Source organism: Macrobrachium rosenbergii, chromosome 2, assembly GCF_040412425.1.
Source record: "Macrobrachium rosenbergii isolate ZJJX-2024 chromosome 2, ASM4041242v1, whole genome shotgun sequence".
NCBI lineage: Eukaryota > Metazoa > Arthropoda > Malacostraca > Decapoda > Palaemonidae > Macrobrachium > Macrobrachium rosenbergii.
In genome coordinates this window covers 81,938,318-81,945,537 of record NC_089742.1, presented here as the reverse complement: position 1 = coordinate 81,945,537, position 7,220 = coordinate 81,938,318, and the positions used below count along the sequence as shown (strand labels likewise).

General features: G+C 40.2%; 1 protein-coding gene across 2 annotated transcripts in view; it reads left to right on the top strand.

Moving 5' to 3' along the window:
* The first annotated feature begins 665 nt into the window (after positions 1–665).
* elg1 (enhanced level of genomic instability 1) overlaps positions 666–7,220 on the top strand; it is a 260,212-nt gene continuing 253,657 nt past the window's right edge. The window contains exon 1 of one of the 2 annotated variants that reach the window (XM_067121580.1): positions 666–837. The gene's annotated coding sequence lies outside the window, so the exon portion shown is untranslated. Of the gene's footprint in view, positions 981–7,220 lie in introns of both variants that reach the window. The other variant, XM_067121590.1, reaches the window with a different exon arrangement.

The following is a 7,220-nucleotide window of genomic DNA, read 5'->3' as shown; positions in this document are numbered from 1 at the left end:
TTTTGAATCGCCGTAATATCATTAAATCATATTTATTTGGCCAAGAAAGTTGAGTACAGAAAGATACGTCATCTAATTACAAATCAGTGACTATCACTGAACATAAATGGGTACATGGCTATCCCCCAGGCCGCTCCGCTGTATCAAAGTGAGGATTCAGCAAGGTGCTTTCCCAGTTTTAGGTTTTACAAAGCACAGAGTGCAGTATTTCGTGTTTGTATACTGCACAAGAAAACTACAGAATAGTGAATTTTAAATATTGAACATTCTCAAGTTAAGTCACGCGTATCCTAGAAGGAAAATGCTCTTTAATTTGAAACGCGCACTTAATAGTAGTGTTAAGTCTCTAGAATCGGAATAATAATTGTCATGGTTGCGAAAATATGGCACATTTGAGTGGGTGGATCGAATTCTTTTTGAAAAAGGTCCATTGACGTATCGCGTTCAATTATAACGAACTTGTTCTCTTATGGTTATGTTCCCTTCAAAAGTTTAAATACAGTGACTAACTAGTGACCCTCTGAAAGTATTGTGCGATGATAATATTTAATTTATATTTTATTTAATTATAAATAAAAACACTTATTAAAAATATATATTATTTTTTTATTTATATATTAAAAATATGGAACTTTAATAAAATTGCAGGTGGAAACCAAGCCTAAGATCGCTCCTTGAACAGTGCTGCAAAGGACGTCAACTGAAGGTTATCAGGATGTAAACAAATTTTCGCGCCAAATAGTGAAAAGCTTCGACGAATCGCTCTTCCGTGTTATGTTATTTGTTCAGACTTGATTTCAGTGGTGTTAATGAAGTTTATCTTCGCCGTAAGAATAAGTAAGTTTCAGTCATTGTTTATTCAGCTTGCAATGCAATTCTTTGTTATATTTCAGCCAGATTTTCATTGACGCAGCAGGGGAATCGTGAAGCCTGTCCGTAGGCTATCGGTAGCCCAGTGATACATGCTGGTAATTTAGTCGGTAAGTAATTTCCAGTAAACGTGATCAGAATGTAAGCATTACGGAGTACCGTAGGCATACCCAGGTAGCCTAAGGCTAAGGCTGTAGAGGCCTGAGCAGTACGAGGATAACCATTTCTTAATACTGAACCATAGGCTAGGTAATGGTATAGCTTATTTGTTAGCCAGATAGATGAACCGTAGGTAATACAAGGCATATGATAAATTGGTAATTCTGTATATTAGCTCCGCGCCTGTTTTTACCTTTTCAACTGGTTTTTTGTACACTTTGGGGTTCTGATACTGGGGTTGTGCATTTGTTTGTTGTCGGCCAAATGGAATGTCCCTTCACCGTGTTTAGTACTGGCCTGGGGGGGGTTGGGTACCCATACGTTAAGTTATTGCACTTGCTGGACGGGATATGAACCGTTCGAAACAGACATACCCGTGCTCTGTCTTGTGAAATTCGCGATGGAAACCCCTTGTTGGATGGACTTCGGGGGTTAATTACAGGTTAATTAGACTCGAGCGCCAAAAATGAAAGGTAAATTCATAATTGGCAACCGAAAAACTATAGAAAAAGCCAAGTTATAAGGCCGTTGGCGACGCGGAGCTACCCTATGGTTCTACCGATAAATTACATATCCTATCCAAATAGGCTAACCCTACAGGAATCGTATTTTACCAGCAGGTTACTGTTTATTTTAGGCATTTCTGACATTTTATTGGTGCAGTTGGAGCCACTATAGTTGTATGGGGCAGTTACGAGAGGAAGTTTCAGCCATAAAAGCATGAAAATTGTGTGGTTTCTCTAGGCCTATTACTATAGATAATGAAACTCCTTACAATTTTGGGGACCACTGTGGATAAGTGAGGTTTTTTTGGGGGGGGGGGGGGGTGGACACTAAACTGTGACAAGGCTGTAGGTCAGCCTGTTCTTAGTCTATAGCCTAGCAGGCATTCTAGAGGCAATACAAGCTAGCAAGGTATAGCCTCAGCTAACCTTACTTAGGGCATAGTGCCCTGACCTGGCTGGGAGGGTTTTGCCCCCCTCCCCCCCAAGCAATACTCAGCATACAGTTTAATGTTGAGGGAAAAGCTTTGGTAAAAGTCCGTTTCCGGTATGAACTCCAATTCCACATGAGGGTTAGTACTAAACATGTACACTGTTTTGCTGTGTTTAGCACTAGCCCCGGGGGGGTTCAAATGTATTTTGCCATGTTCAGTACTAGCCCTTGGGGAATCAAATGTCCCTGAGAGCATTTTGCAAAATTGAAACTTAGAAAAAATCCTCAATCATTTACATGTATTTTATTTTTTATTGTGATAAATATTAGGTTGCGAGAATTATGTATATAGAATATGTTTTTCATTTTTTAATGAAGATTCGAAAGATATAATAAAAAACTGAGTAGGGATGTTCGGACTGGAAACAAACATTATCCAAAGTTTTCACTTGAACATATGGCCTGGCTTAGGCCAGTGCTTGTGGGTAGTAGGTCAAAATCATGACTGTTCATCATGCAGTCCTGCCAAGAAGCAGTAAATAGATAACTTACCTCAGACAGAACTGCCGAGACTTAAGTTGTGGTGTGAATTTCTTTTGAAAGTGCAATCATTGCAGTACCATGCAAACAGGTTGGTTAGTATGACTGTGTTTTCCTCCAGAGTTAAATCTCATACTTCTGATACTACACAGCACAAAGAGTGACTTAATTCAAATTCCACAGATCAACATGGCCACTCTGCTCTTCTTAAGTTCTGTGCATCCTCTGATTTTTTCCAGCTAGTTAAGGAACCCACACATATTTCTGGTAATAGATTAGACCTCCTACTCGCAGATGTTACAGCTATAGTGGAGTATATAGGCACTTCTGATCACTGTGCCACTGAGGTGGACGCATCTGTCAATCAGTATATTTCTAATTCCACCATTGGTAAAAAGGGCTTGGCTGAAATCTAGAGCCGATTGGGTTGCATCATTGAAGCATGTCAGGCACTTAACATTTCAGATGCTACATCTGATCCGGATCCCGAGAAGAAGTTAAATGAAATGCTGATGGCTATTTTTTTAAGGTTTGTTGTAGAAAAGTCATTAAATTTAGGACAAATGACCAACCATGGCTTGATGATACATGTAGAAGAGCTTACCATGACAAACAGATCAAATTCAACACATGGAGATGAAATCGCTCACATGAAAATTACACCATTTTTTGTTGAGTCTTGTCGTGCTGCAAATAGAATTTATCATATACCTTAGAGAACTGCTTCATCGATCTTTTAAAGCTAAGCAATCAGTCAAGGATGTCCCTCTCCCTGATAATTGTCATCTTGAACTTATTCTTACAAAATTTACATTTCATTTTAAGAGTGTTAAGAAGATTCTTGATAATCTTGATAGCTGGGGTGGAGAAGGTCCTGATGGTTTCTTCCCTTTTCTTTAAAAAAGTTTCTAGCGTGTTGTCTTCCAAGATTTATAGCTTCTCTAGATTTTTAGGTTGGCGTAGTATCTTTGTGAATGAGCGCAAGTTTAGCAATGCAGTGCTTGTTCCAAAGAATGACATTTGTTCCTACACAAAACCAGCCTTCGGTCTTTACATAGGGATTTTGCTTTCGAATGCGAGCTGGAAAAGGCATTAACTTTCAAACAAGGTCGTTAGCTACCAACGATGTCAGTCTGCACTCCACTTTGCTTTTAGCTGCTGTCATGTAAAGAGTCTCTACACTTCTCTGGCCGACTGCTGTTCACTTTCATTTTGTTGTTTCTTGTGTATATGATTGTGTTTATTTGTTTGTTTTATATTTATAATGCAAACCCTTAATTTGCAACAGCCTGGGGAGAGGAAACCTTTTATTATAAGGCATTGCCCAGGAAAAAACAAACCTTGTAATCAGTTCCTCTCCTCTTTAGAGATACAGTAAACCCCTGTATTCGCAGACTCACATATTCACGGATTTCTGTGTGGAATGTATCAACCCATTATTCGTGGAAAATTCACCCATTTGCATTATTTTTCACTGAGAAATATTCACTAATTTCTGTATTTTCATCTCATTTTTATGACTAAATGCACTTTTTGTGATAAAACTATTAAAATACTCAGGTAATGCTCGAGTTACGATAATTCACCTTACGATAATTCAATTTTGCAATGGGGTAAGCAGTTAAGACCAGTAGACAATATTATTTATACAATATTTTAAAATTTTGCCCGGGCACAGGCAGCAGCATATTCAGGCAGTGAGAGAGACCAAATTAAATAGAAAACTTTTCCTCCATCTCTGTATCCCTTCTTCTAGTTAAAAAAGTAAAAGAGAATGATAAAAGTATTGTTAGTAACGTTATACTCTTGCGTAAATGCTTACAGCCATAAACAACCGAACGAGAAACTGTTGTTTTGCTTATAACCAAATCGGATAACAACAGCTGTTTACCTTGTATTTCAACCATCGTACGGTAATAAACAGTTACCGTAGCTTATAGCACAAATGACGTTAAGTAGAATAGGACTAATATATTTTTACATTATACCCTTATTCTGTATGGATAAAAGATCGTCAAGGAAATATACTGCTAAATTTAAGCTGCAAGTTGTAGCTGAAGCTGAGAAAACACTGTTCAAGCTGCTAATGAATATATAGTAAATTATCGTGCATTGGCAACATGGATGAAACTCGATCGTAATTAAAATTGGAGAGAAAGTATTTTAATCAAAACTACTGGGCATGAAAGAACACATGACTGTTATTTTTACGCTGACAAACGATAAATATGGAAAGCTCGTATTATGATGAAATCAAGTGAAAATAGCGAACGGAATCTTGAATTTTTTTTACACAAAACAAATGTCCCCAAACGGCCATCATCAACTGTTAACGAAAAAATGGATAAATTAATTTCACAAGGAGATGTATTTTAGTTATATTTCAACTTGAAAACACTTCTTATAACAAAAAATAACCTTGTCCCATATAAATAAAGTATCTAGAGATTCATTTATGCTAACTAGAAGCAAGGAAAGTGCTCTGAACTGGATTAAATACGGCTAAATAAACACCACATAAACTGTTTCCAAACCAAAACATTGATTGCTGTGACCGCATTTATAATACAAAAGCAATATAAGAATATATACAATATTATTGGATACGGTTAATTAAGGCATAAGTAAGTATACAGTACCTAGCTTAACCAGACCACTGAGCAAATTAACAGCTCTCCTAGGGCTGGCCCGAAGGATTAGATTTATTTTACTTGGCTAAGAACCAGTTGGTTACCTAGCAACGGGACCTACAGCTTAGTGTGGAATCCGAACCACATTATAGCGAGAAATGAATTTCTATTACCAGAAATAAATTCCTCTGAATCTTCATTGGCTGGTTGTAGAATCGAACGCGGGGCCAGCAGAGTGCTAGCTGAGAACGGTACCCACCCGTCTAATGAGGAACTAAGGCATAACGTTTTAAAAGATGCTTATTCATTATGTTTCGATGTTTTTATAATACGATACGTGAATAGAGTACAGTATAATGTAGGCTACGCTACCGTATATGTATACAATGTACCATAGTGTAGGCTAAGCTAATTCTTGTTAGTCAATTTCTCTTTGCACTGAATTACCATAAGTCACTTTGCATGAACCTCCAGAATTAGCTGATGTTAATAATTACTATACCATGTATGTATAGAGTATACTTTATAGTGTAGGCTAGGCTACCATATATGTATACATGGTACTGAATACCCTAGTGTAGGCTAGGCAATGTTCTAGATGCAATTTGGTATTTCTTATGTTTTTTCCAACAAACGATGGTTTTTTTGGAACCTAAACCCATCATAAGTAGGATAATACTTGTATAAGAATTTTTAGTTTGTTTTGTGTGTGCTTGAACTATCAAAATAGGCAGTTCTAAGTATTTTTAGAAGGGTTCTAAGAATTCGCTGGTTTTAGCTATTCGTGGGGGGGCGGGTTGTGTGGTACGCATCCCCCGGCAAATATGGGGGGTTTACTGTAAAGCCTCATACTTTGTGTACGTCTTGCAGGAAACATGACTGTAGTCAAAATAGCCTGTGTAGTGAGTGTTGAGTCTGGCCTTCTGAACAGTGGGTGAACTCTGCTCGGAAAAAGAAGAAAGTTTCCTGGTATTATCGGAGTGCAGTACTCCACTGGCGATGCCAAAGATTCTGTCTGGTTCTTTCTTGTCCCCGGCCAAGCTCCCACCTGCTGTTGCTACTCCTAAGGGAGCAGTTTCTCCTTCGCCATCTCCTACTGTGTAGTCAGTAGAGAGCCAGCGTAGGGGAACTGTTGACCGGTTTGACTACTCTCCAGCATTCTCCGTTTGCTTGGAGGGGGAGTTGTCCTCAGGAGGACACTCCTCCTTAGGGTGAAGGAAGATCCGTGGTACTGATGAGCGACAGTACCACAGTAGTGGTATACGTCAACAAGCAGGGGGGTCTGCTATCCCTCCCGCTCCACCAGTTGATGATGCAGGTGCACGAGTGGGCGTGGCTCGCTCGGTAGAGCTGTCAGCCAGGTACATTCCAGACAAGAGGAATGTCATGGCAGACAAGCTCAGCTGCCAGAATCAGATGATCGGAACTGATGGTCCCTTCACTCGGAAGTCACGGAAAGGCTGTTCAACCTGTGGGGGCATCCAGTCATCAATCTTTTCACCACCTGGCACAACAGAAAGCTCCAGGTCTTCTGTTATGTCGTGCCGGACCCATGGGCTGCTGCGGAGGACGCGTTCCAGCACTAGTGGGACAACCTTGACGTCTAGGCCTTTCCTCCATTCTGTGTGATTCGCAGAGTGATCAACCAGGCGATGATCACTCCAAATCCCAGAATGATTCTGGTATCCCGACCTGCTAGCCCTCCTTTCCGAGGTGCCGAGAGAGGTTCCCCCCTGGCCCAACCTGCTGTGTCAACCCCACGTAGAGCAGTATCATGGCTGGAGGTTATCCACCATCTGCAAGTGAGAGGCTTTTCGCTTCACGCAGCAACAGGGATGACCGAGTACCTCAGATGATTCTCCGCAGCGGTATACCAGGGAAAGTGGTCCGTCTTCTGTGGTTGGTGTTGTGGACGGGGTATCTCTCTGGTCAGAGCTACTGTTCAGCAGGTTGCGGACTTCCTCGTTTTCCTTCATTGAGAGAAGCTTCTCTCCATTTCAGGTGTAAAAGGCTACCACGCCGCACTTGGCCTAGTCTTGCGGCTGAAAGGAGTAGATGTCTCCTCTTCTTTTGAGATTTCCCTAC